The sequence below is a fragment of the Neofelis nebulosa genome, chromosome 5, assembly GCF_028018385.1.
Source record: "Neofelis nebulosa isolate mNeoNeb1 chromosome 5, mNeoNeb1.pri, whole genome shotgun sequence".
Classification (NCBI taxonomy): domain Eukaryota; kingdom Metazoa; phylum Chordata; class Mammalia; order Carnivora; family Felidae; genus Neofelis; species Neofelis nebulosa.
The window spans coordinates 81709026-81735573 of NC_080786.1; the positions used below are offsets into that span (position 1 = coordinate 81709026).

A 26548-nucleotide genomic window follows, 5' to 3' on the forward strand; every position below is an offset into this window, starting at 1 on the left:
CCATTAACAATATAAAGACAATGCAAGCAGTATAAAGTCATAGCTTTTGGCATTAGCTATACAAGGGTCAGAAAGATAATGGACCATACTTTTACTGTATGAAGAAAGGCTAAGAGGTTATGTTATTAGCCTCTGACCCAACATGCCATACTTAAATATAATATTCGGTGTCAAATACTTCAATGAGGCAAATGATAAGAAAATCTCCTTGTGGGTCATGCATATTCATAATTGACATGATATGATTGCAAGTTAAATGTATATCATTTACATAGCAATATTGCCTATTTAGGAGCAGGAATTTTAAGTCAAGTAGAGATGAATGTGTGTATTGCTTCTCTCCTAATTATCTGTTTGACCATGGGCTCTATGGGCCTCAATCTCCTACTTAGTAAAATGGAGATCATATTATTAACCTCACTGGGTTTTGTGGGCATTAAATGATATAATGCATGTAAGTGCATAGCACAGTGCCTGGCATATTATAAGTGCTTGATAAGTGTTGGCCAGTACTATACCCATAATGGAATCATGCTCATGGTTGCAGAAACTTACATTTGCATAATGGGTTATGGTTTACAAATTGATTTCACATGCATCACTTTTCTTTCCTTATCTTTCTTCCTTTTTTTTTTTTTTTTTTTTTTTTTTTTTTTTTCCTCTCCCAAAATGCACAAAAGCAGTACAAAGCAGGCACACATTATTTAGGATAAGTGATTTTCCTAATGACACTCAGCCAATTAGCAATATGGTTAGGCCTCTAATCTAGGCTTCTGACACCTGATCTAGTGCCAATTCTGGAACTTTTCCTATAAGATTCATGTGGAAGTATTTCTAATTGTAACTATTTAATATGGACCATTATACATTCAAATCAACAAGTCAGTTAATGTAAAGCCACAAAAAGCTAATTAAATGTCATATCAAGTGTCTGATGTGTCATCTGGCCTTGTCATATTATGATTTTATAGAATTTCATTTTTTTCTATTTTAACATTTGTTTAAGAATTTAAAAAATAGAATCATTTTTTTGTGTCTTCTAGACTCTATGATCAGGTTATAATTTTTCTCTCAAAATAAATTATTTGTATTTGTCTTAATGGAAAATAAAATGTATCCACCTTATACCTTGAAAAACAAATTTAATCTTTTAGCAGCTGTGATTTACACTGTGAGTTCCAATTATCATTTCTTATAACTAATAAGAATCCTAGTGATAATGTGTACACTTCTAGTTTGAAAATTTGAAGTGACTGGTAAACTAAAGTGCATGAAAAAGACATCAATAATAAATTGACCTGGGTATAAAGATATAAGAATGCAGAATGATAATCAGTCCCTATGGCAATGATTTCAAACTTTTGTGTGTCTAAAGATCATTTGGGGGGCATCTTAAGATGAAGATCCCAGGATGGGCCCCTCCCTTAGAGGAGTTGATTTATTGGGTCCTGGGCATTGTCTAGAGGTCTATGTTTTAATATTGTGCCCTTGATAATTCAGGTATTCCGTGGGTCAACTATCAACTACTACCTATGAGAGTTCTTTCAAACCCTTTCCATAGTTTTTATTTTATTATTCAGGTTATAAGAGGAGAAAAGCTTTATGAGAGTCTGGTCCAGTACTTCTTCAAGTGTGTTCCTTGATGCATCCATATTGGAACCATTTGGGGTTCATGCATGAAAATGCATATTTCTTGACCCATCCAAGATTAACTAAATTAGGATCTCTAGAGTGGGGCAGATTTGCACTTGAAATAAACTTTCCAGGTGATTCTAATGCACAAAAAGTCTAAGAACCATTAATTTGTATCTCTCTTTAACTCCTCTTTTACCCTTGTAGGCTCTGATTTTCTCCAGCCAAGGAAGACTACAAATCATCCTTTAAACAAGGTGTTTGCAGGCAATAGATGAAAATATAGGGCATGTTTAGCCCTTGGAGTTGCCTTGGCACAAGAAGACAATTTAATAGAGGAGCAGTTAGTGCAGTGTATTTCTAATATACGAAACATCAAACACTGACATCTGGAATCTGGTAGGATTGCTGTAATCATCACATGTATTAATCAGATTCAGATAAGCTACATTGTGCTAACAAAGAACTCCAACATTTCAGTAGCTTTATATCACAAGACTCATTTCTTCTTTATGCTATATGTCCAGATACGGGCTTACATTTCTGTAGTTCTGCCATCTGAAATGTGTGGCTTCCTGCTGTTCTGAACTTCTAAATATGACACTTATTACTCTCACTTACAATCCACTGGCCAAAACTAGCTGTGAGTGCTGATCCAGTCATAGAGAAGGCTGGAAAATGCATTCTTCCTGGGTTCCTGGGAAGAGAAAAATGAAATGGAACTTGGTGAACACAAAGCACTGTCTTAGCCTAAGAATGAGATATTGAGATTGCCTGAAGAGGCAAGAGAACTACATACGGAGTTATGTTAAATACCTTGATAATGAAGGAATGGAAGGACTTTCCTGCCAACACCCCACCTCAGCTTGCCAAGGTGTCAGGTCAGGTAGTTGTGAAAAAAGAGTATACGAAAATGAATACGCCTTGTCCATAATTTTCCCTAAGGAAAGTTACAGAAGGAATGCATAATAATGATTACAGCTTCTGATTAAGGAAAAGGATTCTTAAAAATTGGCAAGTTTCTGTATTTGGTTAATTTCCATTCAGTGGCTTTAGGTAGTTTTCTAAGAATGTGATGCTCAAACCATCTGCCAATGAGCCATTTCATTTTTGAATATCCAGGGAGTCTCAGAAGGATTGAAGACATTTAGAACACAGCAGAGCATGTAACACGGTCATTAGAAAGTCTCCCTTGATCTATTTATCTGAAGAGCTAAATGGGGAATTCAAACTGAACATGCTAGAGCTCAGATGAAGGAAGAGATAAACGTTGTTGTGGGTATTATGAAGTCGGCCGCCATCTATGCATCTGCTCTATGATTTGGATTCTTTGTATTAAAGATATGAATTTTTACGACTTCTCTAATGTTGTGCAGTATCATTTGGTCATGAAGAAATCTCTCTTTGTGCTTAAGGAGCCTAAATCCATACTAACAAGTTACAATGCTGAACAAAGAAAAAGCTTGATTGCTTAGTATAGCCAGGAGATTATGGACATACTCAAAATTCTTTAGAGGATAATTGACAAAGGTTTTCTCCTGGATAATACAAAACACTTAAATATTTAAGTAGAAAAAAATGGCTCTTTGAAATGGCCTCATAGAAAGAAAGCAGGAAGATTCCAACTCTGAACTCAGAACATGAGCTATTTTTTTAAGTTTTTTGTGTGTGTTTGTTTGTTTGTTTATTTATTGAGAGAGAGAGTGCAAAAGCAGGAGAGGGACAGAGGGAGGGAAAGAGAGAGCATTCCAAGCAGGATCCGCACTGTCTGTAGAACAGTGAACCGGAACTCACAAACTGCGAGATCATGACCTAAGCCAAAATCAAGAGTCAGATGTTTAACTGACTGAGCCACCCAGGTGCCTCATGAGCTATTTTTATCCTACTCTAGGTGACAGAAATTTTAATATTCTATGCTTTATTGAAAAAAAAAAGATCAAAGCTGATATGTATTTATTTTTCATTTAAGACACAAAGCCATGCATAACAACTTGTTACTTTTGTCAAAAACTATGGTACATGCTTGCAGTTAATTTATAATTCAATGTTTCGAAACACCTCAGGCAAGTGGTTCTTTTAAAGAATTGCACAGGGGCACCTGGGTGGCTCAGTCAGTTGGGCGTCTGATTCTTGATATCCACTCAGGCTGTGATCTCCTGGTCATTAGATGCAGCCCAGCATCTGGTTCCACGCTGAGTGGGGAGTCAGTTTAGGATTCTCTCTCTTCCTCTCTCTCTGCCTCCCTCTCCCCACCTGTGCATGCATGCTCTTTCTCTCTTTCAAAATAAAGAAATAAGCATTTAAAAAAAAATGCACATATTTGGGGCCTACCTCAGACTATTAAATCTCCCAAAATGACTTAGATGTATACTCTTATAAAGTATACATTAAGTACCTTTTTAATGTCTGCAAATGTTTCAGTGAAAAATTAGTAATAACATAAATTTGGACAAAAAGAAAGGTAAAAGCAAATCCCGATCTTTTAGACAATGTATTTTTTTCTTAGAGTAAAACTTGTTTCATTGCCAAATACTGAGGTTTGAGTCCTTTATTTTCATATCTTGTTATGAAATTACATAAAATTTGAGAAAAACAAAATGTAGTTAAAATTATGAAAATAATCAATGTAGTTTAATCAACTGCAATTTATTTTTTAATTGTTTAACGTTTATTCATTTTTGAGAGGCAGAGAGAGACAGCGTGAGTGTGGGAGGGGCAGAAAGAGGGAGACACAGAATCCGAAGCAGGCCCCATGCTCTGAGCTGTCAGCACAGAGCCCATCGCGGGGCTCGAACGCAGACTGCAAGATCATGACACTTAACTGAGCGAAGTCAGACACTTAACTGACTGAGCCACCCAGGTGCCCCATTAAACAACTGCAATTAACCAAAGGCTGGAACCCTAGTACTCATTACATCCATATCATCAGTCATCTACAATAGGACAATGTGTTCAAGGTATAACAACTTGGCTGTTGGCAAAGACAATTAAATGACTTCTAAGAAGAACCAAAGGATAAAAGGGAGAATAAGCGGACCTATTCACTAATTTACAAACCTCAGGACTGCAATGTAAAAGGGAAGGGAGATCGGTAACAATTCCCAAATACCAGATGGACAGCTAAAATGTGGAGTTAGTGTCAGAGTTTAGGGAGGAAAGTTGAATGATTATTTTTATAAATAAGAGCCTTGGATATAGTGGAATCAGGAGACCTGAACTGGAGTGCCAGTTCTCCTATTTACTGTGTGCCTTTCAGACACTTTTGCTCTCAAGTTTTCAATTTCCTCATATATTATAGGAGTATAGTATATCCACCTCAGTAGATTGATGTAAGGGTAAAATTATATAGTAAATGTGAACCTCTAACATCTATAAATTACATGCTTGGAGTGGTATTATTATTATTATTATTATTATTATTACTATTCTATAAAAGAAAGTTGGGGAAAAGGAAGAGGCTCAAGAGAAAGTTCTTAACCTGCTGAATACTGTGGTACTTTCCAGACCAGATAGTTGAACTGTAATCTTTCATATCTAAAAATGAAAGAATAAACAATACAATTTTGTATGGCTCTAAGTGTTGAAGACTACAAAAAAAAAATCAGACTCTGAAAAAGTAAAAAGTTAAAAAAAGTTGCATTTTTTTGTGTACTGCCATATAACCAATTACCTTTTAGCAGCTTAAAACAACAAATATTGGGGTGCCTGGGTGGCTCGGTCGGTTGAGCACCCGACTTCAGCTCAGGTCATGAACTCATGGTTCAGGAGTTGGAGCCCCGCATTGGGCTCTGTGCTGATAGCTCAGAGCCTGGAGCCTGCTTCGGATTCTGTGTGTGTGTGTCTCTCTCTCTGTTCCTCCCCTGCTTGCACTCTGTCTCTGTCTCTGTCTCTCTCTCGAAAATAAAGATTAAAAAAAATAAAAAAATAAAACAACAAATATTGATTATCTCACATTTTCTGTGGGTTTCGGTCAGGAATTTGGGAGAGATTTAGCCGGGTGTTGAAGTCCAGAAAAGGGAGTGACTGGTCCTCAGGTTTCTTAACTTCATCCCTAACATGGTAAGCTACCTAACTGTAGAGGTGCCACAAGGCAAATGAGAGCTAACTGTCTTGTCCTGGCTAGAACGTTTCTTCTTCCTGGTGGAAGATGTGGAATGGGGAAGAATTATATCATCTTAGTTCTGGTTATCTCTGTCTCTGTTTTCCCCCTGTCTGCCTCCTCTCTTACTTTTCCCTTTCTTTCTCCTTCACCTCTCTCTCTCTCTCTCTCTCTCTCTCTCTCTCTCTCTCTAAGTCCTCCTCCCTCCTTCCCCTTCCCTTCATTCTATTCTGGTGCTGGTTAGCCATATTCTTGGTCTGGGGGTTGAGTATTGAAGCAAGTTTTATTCTGGCCTCACTTCTAAAGAGATTGAAAGTGACTATTTATTCCAAAAAGCAGCCACTGCAAGAGGAAAGATGAGGAAGTAATGGCTTTCTCTGGAGTAATCCAGGATCTCATCTTTGCTCTGAACTGAAATAATTATATATAAATAATCAAAGCATTTATCCTCTGTATCTCAGACCTCTGAGTCTCTAAAATGGATGTGATTGGACTAGCAAGTCGGTAGGATATTATAGTTCTATGCTTATTTGATTCACTTTAATGCTTAAATAATCCCCTCTCCTCCACCCATATCGCACACATCAGCATCCAAGGTCTAGTGATATTTGAAAGAATATTTGAAAGGTGAAAGGGCTCTTTCCAAAGAGTCATAAAGAATGCTTTTGTCTGTTTAGACCTAGTTCCTGTATTGCATTTCTCACTTGCAAAGCTAAACAGACAACTTCTCTTCTCCCTTATCTGCTGTCCATTACTGTCTAGGAATAGTGTCTGTGAGATAATACAATGAGTTTACCAGGAGCCTGCTCATAGTTCAACTCTGGTGCCTCCAATTTCTTAAAAAAAAGCTTTAATCTTAAGTCACAAGGTCACTACTTTGTAAATTAGATTGAAGAAATACTATCTTTTGTCTTCCTAATAGCTTCATGCCCTTATTTTTAACTCATGCAAACCTCAAGCAACCTTCCTATTGAGATATATGTCCATGTATTTTATGATGCCAAAAAAAATTAATAAAGGGAGCCTAATTTTAAAACTACACAGTATAGAAACAGCAACATCTCAGGAATTAGGAGATCTGAGTTCTAATCCAAAACTATAATTCTATTTTTCCCCCTCTGCTATGAGACCTGGAGCAAAGCACTAACTGTGCAATATTCTCCCTGTCAATACAATTCAAGGATCACTCTGTGTCTTTCTATCCCCAGTATTCTAAAAGTCAGTATAGTAATAACAAAGCAAGACTTTCCTATGCGTTTCAGGGTACAACCATGGTTCTCTCCAAGTAATCCAAAGTCAGATGTCTAAGAAATTGGATTCTCCACAAGTGCCCAAATGCTAGTTAAGTTGTACAAAGTGAAAACAAATCTCAGAGATTTCTCCTCCTCACTCATCCTGAGACAATTGCTTTTCTCTTTTCTTCTCCCCAAGAAATCTATGAATTTAAACTACATATACACTAAACACTATTACCTGAACATGCCATGTAGTTTTATGCTCCGTGTGCCTTGGTTAATATTACTTCTGCGTGGAATGCCCACTCTTCTTCCCTTCCATGTAAGCACTATCAAACTTTCTCAGGCGGAATTGAATGCTCCTTCTTTTATACTTTTATTATGCATCACACTTCTGTTATTGAACTATAAATTTCTATATCTCTCTTTCACCTGCTGTACTGTAAGCTCCCATGGGTTAATGCTATATATTGAATCTCTAATTTGAGCACTTAGAATGATGACAAGAACATAACAGTTTTCCATTAATGTTTCTTTAAATTAATTATCATGCACACTATCATTGGAAACAAAGTGATAGAGCTTTGCCTCTGTCTTTCTTCTATTTCTCCTCCGTTATAGATGCAGCATTATACAAAAGGCACCATTTTAGGCTTTTGTTCATCACTGTATAAAGTGTATCCCAATATTGGAATCCTGGGGCTCCCAACACCACATCCAGCACCACTAAAATTTGGCCCTTGGTATTGCTTGCAGACAGATGACCCATGCCCCAGTAGGGGTGGTAAGAGCCCCAGCTGTGCCACGCCTGGCCTGGTTGCCACTCTTGCACTAAGGACTCCCACCCCTGCTACACTCTATCTGCAATAACAGCTGAGGCTGGGATCACTACCATGCTCATCGGCAGATGTTCTGTTTGTGATGTTGCTATTAAATAGGTTCAAAATGACAGAGCACTAAGCTGTGATAAACACTCTCTACTTACAGTGTATCATAGAGCATTTCTGGCTAATGAATTCAAGCAGAAAAAAACATTAAACCTATTGTTTAATGAAATATCGGAAAAATGAAATAAAGGGCTGTGCTGATTCAAGGTCAGCTAGTAATTGAGGGATCAGTTCTTCCGAGCGCCCTAAAAAATATATTCTTCTCCTCTCTGGGTCAAGATACTCTCACAATCTATGTTACAGCTCTCCTCCCCATACTCCTTGCCACTGCTGTGGTTTAGGGCTCATCACCTCTCCTACTGGGTTTTTAGTTTATTTGAATGTCATTAGTCTCCCCTCTCCTAACCTGTGTACACTATCACCAAATCCTTCTTTCTAGGATACAACTCTGACTGTGACATTTGATGTCTCAATCACCTTGTCACATCTAATTTGCTACAAGATAAAATTTGTCCCGGTTTGTTTTACCCTGCACTGGGGGCACTCCATTCTCTGGCCTCAGCCTATCTTCAGCAACTTACCTTTTCTGATTCCATACGCACATAACACACAACACAACTAAAAGACTTACTGCTTTTTGAATACTTTTCCATCAGTGTAACCTTATCCAGGTTGTTACTGTCTGGGAAAACTCTTCAGTCATCTCACATGTCCACTCTCAAGGTGCAATCCAAATTCCATTTTTCTGATACCATCAGCAGAAAATATTTTCATTCTTATCAAATCGCCCGTAACATTTCTTGTGGGTTTGTGTTGTTGTTGTTTATTCACTCATTCAACAACGTTAATTAAGCATCTACTCTGTGCCCACGGCCACTGTAAATACTCAAAGCATTTCAATGAATAAGAAAGATCAAATTGCTTCCTCTTCTTAAGCTTACACTCCAGTGGCAGGAGACAGACAATAAATAAATAAGAAAAATCCAGAGCACGTTATATTGTGATAAATTCCACAGATTCAGATTAATTCAGATTCAGCAGAAACATGGGATAGGAAGTGTTGAGAGGAGATTTTCAATTTTAAACAGTATTCATAGAAAACCCTAAGGAGAAGATGGCTTGATGGCTTTTGTACAAAGGCCGAAGTAAGGTGGAAGAGTGAACAGACTTAATAGCAACTGTAAAAGGCGCATATATATATATATATATATATATATATATATGGAAAGAAAAGGAAAGAAAAAAGAGGAGTCCTGTGGTTAGAGTATAAGAAGCATGTGAGAGAATAGAAAATGAAGTCCAAGGTTACAATAACGTACATCCTTGTAGACCATTGTAGGGAACTTTCAGTTTACTCTGTGTATGATGGCAAATGTATCATCCACAGTACCAGCAGGAATGGATGGCATACATAAACTGGGAAATTAAATGATAGTTTAATAAATTTTCTACTTCCGAATGTATGGACAAGATTTAGGAAACCCGGTATGGAATTGTATGGTACCCAGGACCCATAGCAGTGAGCAGCATTACTACCGCTGTCCTAAAGTGGCAAGGAGAAGGACTGGCTATGAGAAATCGAGGATGTCTGTATCGAGTGAGCTACTAGACAGCACCTGTGACTTTTAGTAGAGTGAAATAGTCAACATTTTTTGACCACATGGAAGCAGAGGAAAACCTAGACCTCACTCTCATCCTGTCTACCAATCTTTGGCTCATGCCTTTCATTGCTCAGTCCAACCAGAACCCAAAGATCAAGGAATCCTATACACAATCTAAAAAATTTAGTCTGTTTGGGCATACAACAAGGTAGAGAAAGACAGAAAGGATCTAGGAAGCACACAGAATATATTCAGATCTGGGATCTGTTGGAGAGTTCTGAGCAGAGGGGGATATGATATACCTTAAATCTTAACCAAGACACTGCTTCTTTTATAAAGAATAAGCTATAGGGGAACATCATCGCAGGTGAGAGGCTACTGCAGTAAACGAAGTGAGAAAAAATGGGGATCTGGATTGGCATGGCACAAGGGAGTGGTAAGAAGTGGTTGCAAACCATGTTTTGTAAAAAGTTAAGCTTACAGGAATTTCTGACATATTAGGTATAGGATTTGAAAGTACAAGATAAGTTCACAGTTTGAGCCTAAGCAACTGGAAAGAAGGAGTGGCAGTGTTGACTAAGGGGTTAGAGATTTTTTTTTTTTTTTAGTTCAAGATGCTTTAGACTTCAAAGTGACCATGTTTAGGAAGCCACCATTCAGGAGAAAGGACTGCTCAGGATATATTCATTTTGAAACCATCAGAAGCCATTAGGAAAAAAGTGAGGAAAGCCAAGGTCCAGGGAATATCCCTGAGGCACCTCAGTAATGAAAGGTCAAGATGATGAGAAGGAAGCAATGAGGAGTATGAAAATAAGAATGTAGGACTTGGAAGTCAAGTGAAGAAAATGTTTTAAAGTGAAGGAAATAGTCAATATGGCAAGTTCTGGGGCTGGGTCAAGTAAAATGAGCACTGAGAACTGACTATTGCACTTAGCAACAACAGAGGTCATAGTGGGCTTGATGAGAGGAGGTTTGTGGAGTGGCAGAAGCAGATCCTTCTTGAAACAGGTTCAAGACAGAGGGGAAAGAAAACTGGGCATGGAAAGCAAAATAATTTTAAAAGAATTTGGCTGTAAGAGGGAACAGAGAATGAGATGGATTCTTGAGGTGTATGTGGCAACAAGAAGTATTTTGTTTTTGTTTCTCCCATGCTCATAAGAAAAATAACAAGGTTTCACTTCAGAATTGTTGTCTTGAGTTTGATATGAGACAATTCAACACACCAGTGTATTATCATCACCCATATTTAGCTGCATGCACATGGACATATAGGTAGAGAGGGAAAATTTAAAATGCAGGATAGGGAGGAGAAAATTACTGGAAGAATGACTCTGTGTGAATTGAATCTAGTGTATAACTGGAAGGGTTCCTTTAAGCAGCACAGAGTTCAGAGCAACAGGAGTGATGCTAGTAAGGGAGTCAAGGGAGTTCTGGGAATTTGAAGACTGTCTTTTCTGGTTCTCTTCTATTGCTTTCTAAATGGGAAATAAGATAGCCTAAACCAAGAATGGGAGAGGAGGTGTTGGGTGTTGGATATTTGAGACCAAAGGATCAGGTATGAAATAGCCATCTAGGAAAGTAAGAAAGTGAATGTTCCCGGGCAATGTAGTATTATTTCTGAGGAGGAATAAGGGTCTACTTGAGAAACGACACTGCATGAGATTATTATGAGATTTAACCACAATAACAATCTAATCCCATTTCTCTAAACTATTATACTCTTTAACCATCCCTATGTCTTTGCTGTTCTCTTTGCCCCAAATGCCCACTACTCTATATTCTACAAGCCATGTGTTCACTTTATTAACTTTTGTTCATTGTTTAGATACAACACAAATATGACTAACAAATGCATGACCAAGATTTTTTTTTTTTTCTTTCTTTCTTTCTTTCTTTCTTTCTTTCTTTCTTTCTTTCTCTTTCTCTTTCTCTTTTTCTTTCTTTCTTTCTTTCTTTCTTTCTTTCTTTCTTTCTTTCTTTCTTTCTTTCTTTCAACCCAGTATCCATTCTCCCTTTTCATAGCAATGACATTCTGATTTACTTTTTTTAGGGAAATTAAGTTCTTCCCTTCTCTCAATCCTTGTTTTCTGGGTAGGATTGAATCCAGAAAAAGGCATGTAATCTAAGCCCACCCCATAAGTAGTCTTTTCTAGCTCTGATAATTAGTTTATAAAAGGTATATAGTCCAAATCAGTCCAAAGAAATTGAACTGGGGCTACTCCTGGAATTTTCAAAAAGGAAAATAATATTTTGATGAGGTTACTGGGAGAATAAAAGCTGCTAAGTTGCCATCTGCTGGATGAAACCAACAGAGGAAAAAAGAGGGAACCAATGAAGAGAGAAAAACTTCCTGAAGACCTATTCTGAGTCCCTGGATCTAGCAACATCTAAAACATTTTCTCTCTGGACTTTATAATCACATGAACCAATTGTTTTTGTTTTTGTTTTTGTTTCTGTAAAATGGTTAGATTATCTTTCATTTATAAATAAAAAAAAAACCATGACTAATACAATTATTTAATATGATGGAGCGTCAGGAGTCTTGTGTCCACTAATCAAAGCCCAAGCTCCTGAGAATTACTGGACTTCCGCGGATCCCTAACATGAACAGTGGCTTTGACATGGAGAGAAAAGCCCTTGTCTAGGACTGTCCCCTCAGCTCTAATCCTCTATTTATATTTCAAGTATGATGAATAACAGCAGTCAGGCCATTAATGCAGAGATAATTAGCCAAAGATAATTAAAAGGAAATTCTTCTTCCTCTTGAAAGCTACCCAAAGTCTACAATTAAAGGTTCACTCAATTACGACACTGCCTATGTTCAATACAAGTCACATAGTCTGTAGATAAAACCTGCCCTTGAGAGAAATCAAGAAAAGTATAAAATCAAACTGTCTCAAAAGAAGTCTGCTTCCTATTACATTTCATTAAACTGCTTACCCTTAGGAAGAGTTTCAATATATTTTATACAGGAATATCAAATGTTTTTATTCAGAGCTATATAAATCACTTAATTAATCAATTATTGTTAATTCAGCAACAAACCAGAGCAGAACAGAGAAAGATTACACGCAAAAAGGCAGAGAGAACATCTCCAAATATACTGCATAATTACTTCCCAGTTTTGAAAAGTAGAAAAAATGAAATATGGCCTTTTGTAGCAACGTGGATGGAACTGGAGAGTGTGATGCTAAGTGAAATAAGCCATACAGAGAAAGACAGATACCATATGGTTTCACTCTTATGTGGATCCTGAGAAACTTAACAGAAACCCATGGGGGAGGGGAAGGAAAAAAAAAAAAAAAGAGGTTAGAGTAGGAGAGAGCCAAAGCATAAGAGACTGTTAAAAACTGAGAACAAACTGAGGGTTGATGGGGGGTGGGAGGGAGGGGAGGGTGGGTGATGAGTATTGAGGAGGGCACCTTTTGGGATGAGCACTGGGTGTTGTATGGAAACCAATTTGACAGTAAATTTCATATATTAAAAAAAAAAAAATAAATAAATAAATAAATAAAAATTTAAAAAAATAAATAAAACAAGAAAGGCAGAATACTGAAAACTAATAAAACTGGTTGAAGATACATGGTGGAGGGCAGGTTAATTATACTATTTTCTACTTTGGTTTGTATATGATAATTTCCATAACACTAAGTAAAAATTTTAACCAGAAAAAAAAAAAAAAAAAGAAAAGTAGATCGAAGACATACCATATTAGTAATTCTTGTGAAACACATTATCTTTTGAAGAGTTAAAAGAGAAAACATAAAAATAATGCAACATTTTCCTCTGGAGTGTGACAGAATCATAATCACATCCTTAACACACTACATTGTTTTCTTACATATACTTTCATCTAAAAAATCCTAGCCTACCAAAGAAGACATCCAGATGGCAAACAGACACATGAAAAGATGCTCAACATTGTTCATAATCAGGGAAATACAAATCAAAACCATAGTGAGATACCACCTCACACCAGTCAGAATGGCTAAAATGAACAACGCAGGAAACAACAGATGTTGGCAAGGATGTGGAGAAAGGGAGCCCTCTTGCACTGTTGGTGGGAATGTAAACTGGTGCAGATACTCTGGAAAGCAGTATGGAGGTTCCTCAAAAAATTAAGAACAGAATTACCCTACAACCCAGCGATTGCATTATTAGTAATTTATCCAAAGGAAACAGGAGAGCTGATGCTCTCAGCCCTCAAAGGGGCACATGCACCCCAACGTTTACAGCAGTGTTATCAACAATAGCCAAATTATGGAAAGAGCCAAAATGTCCATCAACTAATTAATGGATAAATTGATTGATTGATAGACAGATAGATATACATATGCATACACGAAGGAATACTATTTGGCTATGAAAAAGAATGAAATCTTGCCATTTGCAACAACATGGATGGAACTGGAGGATATTCTGCTAATTGAAATAAGTCAGTCAGAGAAAGACAGATATCACATGATTTCACTCCTATGTGAAATTTGAGAAACTTAACAGATGATCACAAGGGGAAGAGAAGGAAAAATAAGATAAAAACAGAGAAAGAGGCAAACCATAAAAGACTCTTAAATACAGAGAGCAAACTGAGGGTTGATGGCAGTGAGGGGTGGAGGGGTGGGGTAAATGGGTGCTGGGCATTAAGGAGGATACTTGTTGGCATGAGCACCGGCTGTTATATAGAAGTGATGAATCACTGGGTTCTACTCCTGAAACCAAAACTACACTGTATGTTAACTAGCTTGAGAATAAAATTAAAACAAACAAACAAACAAGCAAACACGGCCTAGATATATACATTGAAAACTATTCAGGGAATTACATAAATTGCATAAAATAGGTCCTAGTGATTGGCTATCAAGTTTAATTAACCACAGAAGGTGACCATTTCCTAAAGCATATTTATGATGGGTTACAATAACAAATCTGCCCCCCCCCGAAAAAAAAAAAAGCCACAGCTGTGTAATTTACCAATAGCTGGATTTATAGACAGTGTTTTCCTTAAAAAAATATTTCTTCCAACTATATAGTCCTTTTCAACCTTGCTGACCTTGAAATTTGCTATAAAGGATTGTGTTGGGAGGTAGTAGGAGACTACCTGGAGAGAGAGAAGATGACAGGTGGTAGGATTTACCTACCCAGACTCATGTCATGCCATTTAATCATTCTAAGGACAAGAGGCCAGTATAATTATCTCCATTTCAAAAATTAGATAACGAAGATTCAGAAAAATTAACTTCTAACTTCACAAGATCAAGTAGCTATAAAGTGGGAGAACTAGTATTTGTAAAGAGATAAACCTAGCTCCAAAGACTAAGTTTTCTTAGCAATCAGGCTGCTTAATAACCTTTCAAAGCAACATGATTCTTAAATGGTTGTTTATATTTTTGGCACCACTGACATATTATAATAATGAAATATGACCAAGAATGGCTTGATGATTAATAAGCTTTATTATTTTGTCATTATATATCAGAGATTATAATAAGACTGCATAAGTGGTATTGTGAATCAAAATATAGCTTTATGTTACAACAATAGCAATAAGTCATATTTATATAATGTTTTACAGTTTCAAAATATTTGTACATACTCTACCTCCTTGTGATTCTGTTCTTGTAACAGCCTGTGAAGTAGGCAGAGCCAATTTTATATTCACCATTTTATTTTATTTAAATGTTTATATATTTTGACAGAAAGAGAGAGAGAGCGAGCATGCATGTGTGAACTGAGGAGGGGCTGAGAGAGAGAAGGAGACAGAGAGAGAGAATTCCAAGCAGGCTCTGTGCTGGCAGCATGGAGTCCGATGTGGGGCTCGATCTCATGAACAATGAGATCATACATGACCTGAGTCAAAATCAAGAGTCAGATACTCAACTGACTGTGCCACCCAGGTGCCCCTTCCTCACTATTTAAAGCTGAGGAAAATGAGAGAGAAAGGTTTTGCTTAAGTTAAATAGATGCAGAGTTTAAATGAAAGCCCAGGCCATTCATTCACTGACGAATGATGAATGAACTCTTTCAACAAATAGTTTTGCATTATCTATTACGTAATATTCTTATTTCTTAAGTGATCTGTAATCTCTTACTCATTTTGTAAATCTGAGCCTTACATTAGAGAGTATATGAAATATGTTAATAATAGTGCCTGCCAAGGCCTAACTAACATCTTTTCAAGTCCCAACCTACCACCCCTACTAAGAGAAGCTGACTTAGGTTGTTCTTTGAGTAAGTTCACTCAGACTGGCTCAAGAGCAGCAAATCCACAAACAGGCTGCAAACATATGGTCTAGCATAAAATATCTGCTCACAGAGACAATGGCTATTGAATAGAAAGACACTGAAAAAAAAGACAGACTGAAGGAATAGAAGGGTCAGACTCCAAGTTAAAGGGCAGGCTAAATAGAGCATGAGCTCTTGTTCTTACTCTGAACATATAGTAATGCTGGCTACTATATTTTAAATAAATTAAAAACAATTAGACAAGATATAAAATAAAAAAGGGAAACAGCTAGATGCCATAAATGAAAAATAATCCCAGAGCCGTGGCAATAATCAAAAGTTGAAGCCATGTTGTTTTTGAGAAAGTAAGAATATATGTGTTAGTGACTTGAATTTTTAAGCTGCATGCAAAAATTGATAAATGCAGTGAGAGCTGGAGCTAGGCTCTTAGTAGAAGCCAGAAGCCAAGTAAGTGCTACTCTGTATTTGCCTAGAGTCTTAAAATCTCTGAAATCTCCCCCACGCAACGGCTTCTGAGGTCTTAGGTATGAACCAAGTCACCAGTAAAAGCTTGAGATCTTAGTTCTATACTTGTGTACAGCTCAAATTTACAGCACCTGAACTATTTGGAAGAACCTGAGGTAGAAAACCCGATATAAAAATTGGAACCAGTCTACCCATAGGGCCTAGGCAGAGGCAATGAAAAAACTGCCCCATAGAGGAACCTCCAACACTCAAAGTTCGGGTAAGACTCCCCAGGAAGATGACCACTGAAGATGTTCTTACTTACAGATTTAAACATAGAAAGGTGGATCACAGACTTACAAATGAAAAAAAATGTATATGTATGGGATCACAGGAAAGGAAATAAAAGAAAGACACTTTAAAATTAGTGTGTTTATGTGTTGCAAGTGCTCAAAGTGATTTAAAAAACCAATAAAAAGAAAAAAAAGAACAAAATAGTAATATAAAAATAAGTAGTTTTAACTGTCAGTGAATTTCTTATCAGCAAAAATTGAGGCTAGCTGACTTTTGGAATAATATTATCAAAACTCTGAGGGAAAAAAATAAAACTGTCACCCTAAAATTATATATTAACTAAACCATAATTCAAACCTGTGGATGAAATAAACACATTTTCAAAAAGAAATAAATGCTAAGTGAAAGCACTCTCCATGGGATTTATAAATAGAAAATATACTTAAGCAGGAAAGAAAGTAAACCCAGAGGAAGTAGCATGCAAGAAGAAAGTATGAGCAATAATTAAATAAATATATTAATAAATAAACATAAGGATTAAATATTAATTTTTAAATAATGATGTTTTTTGTATATGTAAAAAAAGAAGGTGGAATTAAAATACTAAATAACATGAGAGATCAGAGGGGAGTAATCAATATGGTTGTTAAAGTAGATATATCTTTTTCTTGTTTAGGAGAAATAAATTTTAAGTTTAATGTTTCAGAAACACTAAATGATATTTTAGATATATTAAAATATAATAGAAGCCACTAAAATAGCATAAGTGTCTAAGTTTAAAAGGAGATTGATAGAGTGGAAAATATTGATAGGCCAGAGAAAAGACAATGCTATCAGTCCAATAAAAGGAAAGAAAGGGAGATAACAAAAAAAACATGATAAAGAGATAATGCAAATGAAGTTGGTAAAAATAAATTCAAATATACTAGCAACCGATCAAACATAATCTTGGCAAAACACTTCAAAGTAAAGGAAATATATATTGATTATGAGTATACTTACCCACATCAGAAGACAGTGCACTCTAAATTCACATTAGCAGTTGCTTCTGTAGACTAGGAAGAGAAATGTGAATGGATTGGTTAAAAGGGGGTCCAATTTACATGCAGCATTTTGTTTCTCTGAAGAAAAAAAAGAGACTCGAAGCCAATACCACAGTGTTATCAGTTATCAAGTCCGAATGGAGAGTATGTGGGTATTTTTAAATTCCATATTAGTGCTTTAATTTGTTTAAAGGTCTCCATTTTTCATCAGAAGTCATAAATCATATTAATAGTTCTCTGAAGTGAAGGTTATGAACTCCTGCTTCTGCTGGCTGTCAATAGATAATTTCATACCTGGGGTTTCCCAGAAACAGCAACAAATATTTGAGGTTCCTCTGAGTACTTTCATCATTTACTGACACATTAAAATCAACTCACTTTACTTAAAGTAGCTTAGGAGAGTCTCTATTGCTTTTAATTTAAAAATTCTGCCCAGAGTTAAGATGGTAGCTTTTACTAGGAGGGCCCTAGGCTCCTCACCTCCCTCCACACAACTAGATAACTATCAAATCAGTCTGAATACCCAAGAAATCAACCTGAAGTCTGACAGAACAAACTGCACAACTAGAGGGAGAGAAGAGGCCACGTTGAAGAAGGTAGGTAGTGCAAAGACATGGTTTGGGGAGAAACAGATCGCGGGTGCTGTAGAGGGGAGGGAGCCCTGGTCACAGAGGAGAGAGAGAGACAGAGGAGCACACAGGGGAACACACAAGGAGAGCACTTCCCCAAAGCCATTGACTGGGAAAATGAGGGGCTGATTTTCATGAATTTTTGCAACTAGTGAGGCTTGGAAACTAGAGTTTTAAAGGGGGAGGGGAGTTTGGTTGTGAATGAACCCTGAGGGCACTGCCCTACTTCTGGAGAGAAGACAGGCAAACAACTCTGGGAAGGACCATAGTGGAGTCAGAGATCTGAAGAATGCCCGGGGCACACAGTGGAGATATTATTTGTTCTTAGAGCTGACACTGAGAGGTGGCCTTCACAGAGACACCTCTCTTGGGACAAAGGAGCTGGCTAGCACCCTTCCCCCTGACCCCCACCCTTCAGCACAGGTACAGAGACACCTGCTGAGAATGACTCTCCCAGATACTAGCTGCCTAGTTGGCTTGCTGCAGCTCCCATACCCCTGCGCTCTGGTATGACAGCCCTTCTGGGTCAAACCTGCTATCAGACCCTCAGGGAGACCAGCACAGGCCCCTGCCAATACCATATCCCTAAAGCCTGGATTTTTAAAGTCCACAGGGCCTGACTGGCATAGAGTCTGAGGGCACTGCACTACTCCTGAGAGAAGGTGGGCAGGCAATCCAGAGGCAGACAGCATGAAACCAGTGGTCTGAAAAATGTCTGGGATGCACAGTGGGGAGATTGTTGGCTCTTTCTCAGAGTACTTTTCTGGGAGAAGCAAGCACAGAGACCCCTCTCTGGAGACAAAGGAGCTTGCTGGCACCATTTCCTTCCCCTGCCCCTCAGCATAAGTACAGAGCCACCCACCTGCGGTAAACAGCATAGCACTGACACAGGCTGCCTAACGTGCTTACACAGGGTCCCACACCCCTGCACTCTGCCAATATTGCCCTTCTAGATCAAGTCTGCCTCAGTCCCAGCATGGAGGGCTCCTTCCTCAGAAGACCAGAAGAAGGCCCTGCCCACACCACATCTCCCAACCACAGAGTTTTTCAAGGCTTCAGTTGACATAGTACCAGGTCTCATTTAACAGGTAGACCAAAGCATGCCTAGGTAAAACTCGCCACACTCTGGCCAAGGTCCAAACACTCCCCACTGCAGGCAAGAAGTGCCTCTGCAGACAACTGGCCTGAAGAACAGAGCAGCCAAAACATAGCATGAAAGTGCACCAGCACATCCCAGATATACTCCCTAAAAGCACCAGGCACTGCTCACTGTATGACTGCTTCCTCATAAAGCCATTACTCTCACAAGTAGGAAATACAACAGGCTTTTCTACCATAGAGAAGACAGAGACTTAGACAAAATGCCAAAATGGAGGAATTCATCCCAAATGAAACAAAAAGATACGGTTATAGAGATCTAATCAAAACAGGTACAAGTAATATGGCTGATGGAAAGTAATAGGCTTGAGAAAAGAATGAAAGACTTCAGGGAAGCCCTTACTGCAGAGATAAAAGATTTCAAAAACAGTCAGAAATGAAAAAATACAATAGCTGAGATTTGAAACACTGGATGCAATGAACACAGGATGGAAGAAGAAGAGGAACAAATAAGTAATACAGAAGATAAAATAATGGAAAATAATGAGGCTGAACTAAAGAAAAAAAGAATTATGGAATATGAGAATAGACATAGGGAACTCACTGACTCCATCAAACATTATAACGTTTGCATTATAGGAGTCCCAGAAGAAGAAGAGAGAAAGGGGATAGAAAACTTAGTTGAGGAAATAATAAATGAAAATTTCCCTAATCTGAAGAAGGAAACAGACATCCAAATATAGGAGACACAGAGAATTCCCATCAAAATCAACAAATGCAGGCCTATACCAATACATATTACAATCAAATTTGCCAAATATAGAGATAAAAAATCCTTACAGCTGCAAGACAAAAGAAATCCCTAACTTACAAGGGAAGACCCATAAGGCTAGCTGCAGATCTTTCAACAGAAATTTGGCAGGCCAGAAGGGGGTGGAATGATATATTCAATATGCTGAATAGGAAAAATCTGCAGCCAAGAAGACTCTATCAAACTGGGCTGTCATTCAGTATAAAAGGAGAAATAAAGAGTTTCCCAGACAAAATCTAAAGAAGTTCATGGCCACTAAACCAGCCCTGCAATAAGTATTAAAGGGGAACTCTGAGTGAAAAAGAAAGACCAAAAATGACAAAGATAAGATAGGAACAGAGAAAATCTCCAGAAAACAATGACAAAACAAGTAACAAAATGGCCCTAAATACATATCTACAATAATTACTCTGAATGTAAATGGACTAAAGGTTCCAATCAAAAGACATAGAATGTCAGAATGGATTACAAAAAAAAAAAAAAAAAAAAAAGACCCATTTATATGCTGCCTCAAGAAACTCATTTTAGACCTAAAGACATCTGCAGATTGAAAGTGAGGGGATGGAGAAATATTTATCATGCAAATAGACATCAAAAGAAAGCTGGAGTCGCAATACTTACATCAGACAAACTATATTTTAAATCAAAGATTGTAACAACAGATGAAGAAGGACACTATAGCAGAATAAAGGGGGTCTATCCAACAAAAATATCTAACAATTGTAAATACCTATACTCCCAACATGAAAGCACCCAAATATATAAAACAAATAATAACAAACGTAAAGGAACTAATTTATAATGATAAAATAAGAGTAGAGGACTTTAACACCCCACTTACATCAATGGAAAGATCATCTAAAGAGAAAATCAACAAGGAAACAATGACTTTGAATGACACACCAGACCAGATGGACTTAACAGATATGTTCAGAACATTCCATCATAGAGCAGCAAAACACACACTCTTTTCAAGTGCACATGGAACATTCTCTGGGTCACAATTCAGGCCTCAACAAACACAAAAAGACTGAGATCATACCATACATATTTTCTGACCACAAATGCTAGGAAACTTGAAGTTGACCACAAGAAAAAATTTGGAAAGACCACAAATACTTGGAGGTTAAACAAAACGCTACTAAACAATGAATGGGCCAACTAGGAAACCAATATATATATATATATATATATATATATATATATATATATATATATATATATATATACACATACATATGAAAACAAATGAAAATGAAAACACAATGGTCGAAAAATCTTAGGGATGCAGCAGAAGCAGTCTAAGAGGGAAGTATAGAACAATACAGGCCTATATCAAAAATCAAGAAAAACCTCAGATAAACAACTTAACCTTGCACCCAAAGGAGCCAGAGAAAGAACAACAAACTAAGCCTAAACCAGCAGAAGGGAAATAATAACGATTAGAGCAGAAATATGTAATATAGAAACTAAAAACAAAACAATAGAACAGATCAGTGAAGTGATGAACTGGTTTTATGGGAAAAAATCAATAAAATTCATAAACCTCTGGCTAGACTTACCAAGAAAAAAAGAGAAAGGACTCAAGTGATTAAACCACAAATGAGAGAGGAGAAGTAGCAATGAACACCACAAAAATACATATAGTCATAAAAGAATATTATGAAAAACTATATACCAACAAATTGGAAAAAAGAAGAAATGGATAAATTCTTAGAAACATATAAACTACCCAAACTAAAACAGGAGGGAATAGAAAATTTGAACATACCGATAACCAGAAAAGAAATCGAATCAGCAATCAAAACAGTCCTAACAAACAAAAGACCAGGACCAGATGTCTTCACAGGAAAATTCTATGAAAAATTTAAAGAAGAGTTAATACCTATTCTTCTCAAACTGTTCCAAAAATCATAAATGGAAGGAAAACTTCCAAATTCATTCTATGAGTCCAGCATTACTCTGTTACCAAAACATGACAGATTCCACCAAAAATAGAACTACAGACCAATATCCCTGTTTAACATAGATGCAAAATCTCAATAAAATACTAGCAAATCAAAGCCAAATACCTCAATATCACAAAGGCCATATATAAAAAACCCACAGCTAGTATCATCCTCACTGGGGAAAATTGAGAGCTTTTCCTCTACAGTCAGGAACAAGACAAGGATGTCCACTCTCACCACCATTATTACCACACTACTGGAAGTCCTAGCCACAGTAATCAGAGAACACAAAGAAATAAAAGGCATCCGAACTGGCAAGGAAGAAGTCAAACCTTCACTATTTGCCAATGGCATTATACTCTATATCCCCCAAACACGCCAAAACTCTCCACCCAACAATTTCTAGCACTAAATACAAAAATTCAGTAAAATCGTAGGATACAAAATCAATGTACAGAAATCTGTTGCATTTCTATATACCAATAATGAAGCAACAGAAAAAAAAATTAAAAAATCAATCCCATTTACAATTGCACCAAAACCCAATAAGAACCTGAGAATAAACCATAACCAAAAAGGTAAAAGATCTATACTTTGAAAACTATAAAACACTGATGAAAGAAATAGAAGATGACACAAAGAAATGGAAAAACATTCCATGCTTATGGATTGGAAGAACAAATTTAAAATGTATATATTACCCAAAGTAATCTACATATTTAATGCAATTCCTATCAAAATACCACCAGCATTTTCCACAGAGCTAAATAATCCTAAAATTTGTATGGAACCACAAAAGTCCCTGAATAACAAAAGCAAACTTGAATAAGAAAAGCAACACTGGAGGCATCACAATTTCCAACTTAAAAGTTATATTACAAAGCTATAGTGATCAAAACAGTAGGGTACTGGCACAAAAATTGAAACATAGATCAACAGAACACAATAGAAAACCCAGAAATGAACTCACAAGTAGATGGGCAATTAATCTTCAACAAAGCAGGAAAGAATATCCAATGGAAAAAACATAGTGTCTTCAACAAATGGTGTTGGAAAAACTGGACAGCAACATGCAAAAAATGAAACTGGACTACTTCCTTACACCATACATAAAAATAAATTCAAAATGGATTAAAGACCTAATTGTGAGACAGAAAGCCATTAAAATTCTAGAGGAGAAAACAAACAGTAACCTCTTTGACATCGGCCATAACAACTTCTTACTAGATATGCCTCCTAAGGCAAGGGAAACGAAATAAAAAATAAATAATTGGAACCTCATCAAATAAAAATCTTCTGCATAGGGAAGGAAACAATCAACAAAACTAAATGAAAACATATGCAATGGGAGAAGATATTTGCAAATGACATATCTGATAGTATCCAAAATATGTTAAAAAACTTATCAAACTCAACACCCAAAAACCAAATAATCCAGTTAAGAAATGGGCAGAACATTTTTCCAAAGAAGACATCCAGATGGCTAACAGACACATGAGAAGATGCTCAACATCACTCATAATCAGGGAAATACAAATCAAAACTACAGTGAAGTATCACTTCACACCAGTCAGAATGGCTAAAATCAACAACACAAGAAACTGTAGATGTTGGGGAGGATGCACAGAAAGGGTAGCCCTCTTATACTGTTGGTGGGAATGAAAATGGGTGCAGCCCATTGGTGCAGCCACTGTGGAAGACAGGATAGAGGGTCCACAAAAAGCTAAAAATAGAATTACCCTACGATCCAGCAATTGTGCTACCAGGTAATTTACCCAAAGGGTACAAAAATACTAATTCAAAGGGGTCCATGAATTCCATGTTTATAGCAGCACTATCAACAATAGCTAAATTATGGAAAGGGCCCATATGTCCACTGACTGACAAATGGATAAAAAAAGATGTGTTATAAATATACAATGGCATATTACTGAGCCATAAAAACATAATGAAATCTTGCTATTTGCAAAAAATATAGATGGAGCTACAGAGTATTATGCTAAGTGAAATTAATCAGAGAAAGACAAATACCATATGATTTCGCTAATAAGAGAAATTTAAGAAACAAAACAATGAACATGGCGGGGGACGAGAGAGGAAAACCAAGAAACAGACTCTTAACTATAGAGAAAAAGTTGATGGTTACCAGAGGGGAGGTATGTGAGTGGATGTGTTAAATAAGAGATGGGGAGTAAGAAGTGCACTTGTGATGAGCACCAGGTGTTGTATGTAAGTGATGAATCACTAAATTCCGTAGCTGAAAATAATATTACATTGTATGTTAACTGACTGGATTTTAAATAAAAACTTGAAAAAATAAAAAATGAAAATTTCAACTGTACACATACATGTGTAGATCTAAGAAATCCTAATAGTAGGGGCGCCTGGGTGGCGCAGTCGGTTAAGCGTCCGACTTCAGCCAGGTCACGATCTCACGGTCCGTGAGTTCGAGCCCCGCGTCAGGCTCTGGGCTGATGGCTCGGAGCCTGGAGCCTGTTTCCGATTCTGTGTCTCCCTCTCTCTCTGCCCCTCCCCCGTTCATGCTCTGTCTCTCTCTGTCCCAAAAATAAATTAAAAAAAAAAAAAAAAAAAAAAAAAAAAAAAAGAAATCCTAATAGTAGATTTGAAAAAAGATCCATATTGGTACAAATATATAAATCTTATTTTATTTGATTTCTTCTCATTTAATTCAACAACAAACATTCATTGCAGCAGGCACTAAACCAGATACGGTGAATTTGAAGATTTAGAAAGCATGAACCTTACCTTTAAGTAGCATATTAATTGGTTGAGTTGGTAAATGAAAAAAAAAAAAAAAAAGAAAGAAAGAAATTACAATACAGAATAACAGATACAAGGATAGAAAAAGGAAGCAGGTGCATGGGAAAAGAAGTAAATTCCTACTGAACATGGTGAGCGAGGCTTATTCAGAAGCAAGGATATCAAAATGTTGATTTGAGGAACAAATATAGGTTTAATAAAGTATCTCTCTTTGATTCAAGATACATCTGCGACTGGTTTAGTCACAATTAAAACATTTAAAAGGAAGAATCTAAAGTGTCATCTTTGATCATCATAAACTCCATATTCTTCCCAATAGATCTATGTGATCCTGATAAGGTCTTATAAAAGCTAAATGTTTTCTGCTATCAATGGGTGCAACAGGAGACCCAGAGACTCTCAGATTCCTCAGTGTCTGCTTATGGGAGTTGATTTTCTAATACACTTACAGTACAATGTTTATTTTAGCAATTGTATGCTCATGTTTCACTGTTTCAAATAAGGACATCCTTGACTACAAATGCTACAAATACTAGAAATTTGCCAAAAATTGACTAAAACAATAAACAAATGTATTGATTTGCTTGTAACTGGAGGTTTAGCAGTAAGACAGTACCCAGTGAGATGTGACTAATAATTTAATGATGAAAACAAAACTGTAGATGCATAATGTATATTTTCTCTTCACTCTGCTGTCCTAAGTCTTGGCTTCAATCTAAGACCAGAACCCTTCATGACTAACATATAGCTACACAATAGTACAGCATGGCCTCAAGTTATGTTGACATCTACAGGAAGTAATTGTTCTGCCTCTTTCATATAATGTGCATATGTATTTGGGATTATCATCTTCTTAACTAATTTTTCTTCTTACAAAATGCCCCTCTTTATATCTAGTAACACTCTGTATTTTTAAGTCTACTTCATCTGGTATAAATATAGCCACACCAGCTTTCTCACATTTATTGTTGCATGATGTATTTTCTTCTTACCCCATTATTTTCAACCAGCCTATGCTCTCTGTGTTTAGTGTGTTTCTTGTAAACAGCATATGGTTGTTGTTTTAAGTTCAATTTGACAATCTTTGCCTTTTAATTGAAATGTTTAGCTCATTTTTATTTAATGTAACTATTCATATGATTTAAGTTTTCCACTTATTCTATTTAGTCACTGTTCCTATAGTCTTTCTTTCCTGGTTTGTTTGTTTGTTTGTTTTTAAGGCAGAGAGGAGTAAATCACTGTCTTTGGTATCCCTTTTTGCCTCTGAACTTTTTAACTAAACCATTTTATGTTGTTTTTTTAATTGTTGTTCTAGAGATTACAATAAACATCTTTAAGTATTCACAGCTTACCTTCAAATAATATTATAGAGTATTACATCATGGGATCTGAAGGGATATGAGGCCATTTTCACCTCTTCTCACTTCTTACACTCTAGTTGTTTCATATTTTACTTCCACATATTATATATGTCATAATATATTATTAGTTTGGTATAAATAGTTAATAGTACTTCAAATTTAAAACTATACATAAAAAATAAGATACTTTAAGTCTTTTTTATAATTTTCCAGTGTTCTATTCTAATGTTCTTCATTTCTTCCTGCCGATACAGAATTCCATCTGGTATCTTTTTTTTTTTTTTTTTTTTTTGGCCTGAATAATTTCAGCTAGCATTTTGAAAAGTTTTTGTAGTGCAGGTCAGCAAATTCTATAGTGCAGGAAACAAATTCTTTCTGTCTGAACATATCTTTATTTTGAAATATATTTTTACTGACTGTAGAATCCAACATAGACAGTTT

The 26548-nt window shown here is 36.6% G+C and overlaps 1 protein-coding gene across 2 annotated transcripts in view; it reads left to right on the forward strand.

Moving 5' to 3' along the window:
- IL1RAP (interleukin 1 receptor accessory protein) overlaps window positions 1–8059 on the forward strand; it is a 143902-nt gene extending 135843 nt beyond the window's left edge. For both annotated transcript variants that reach the window (XR_009262091.1, XR_009262092.1), the window contains one exon: window positions 1840–8059. The gene's annotated coding sequence lies outside the window, so the exon portion shown is untranslated. The remainder of the gene's footprint in view (window positions 1–1839) is intronic.
- Window positions 8060–26548: the final 18489 nt, after the last annotated feature.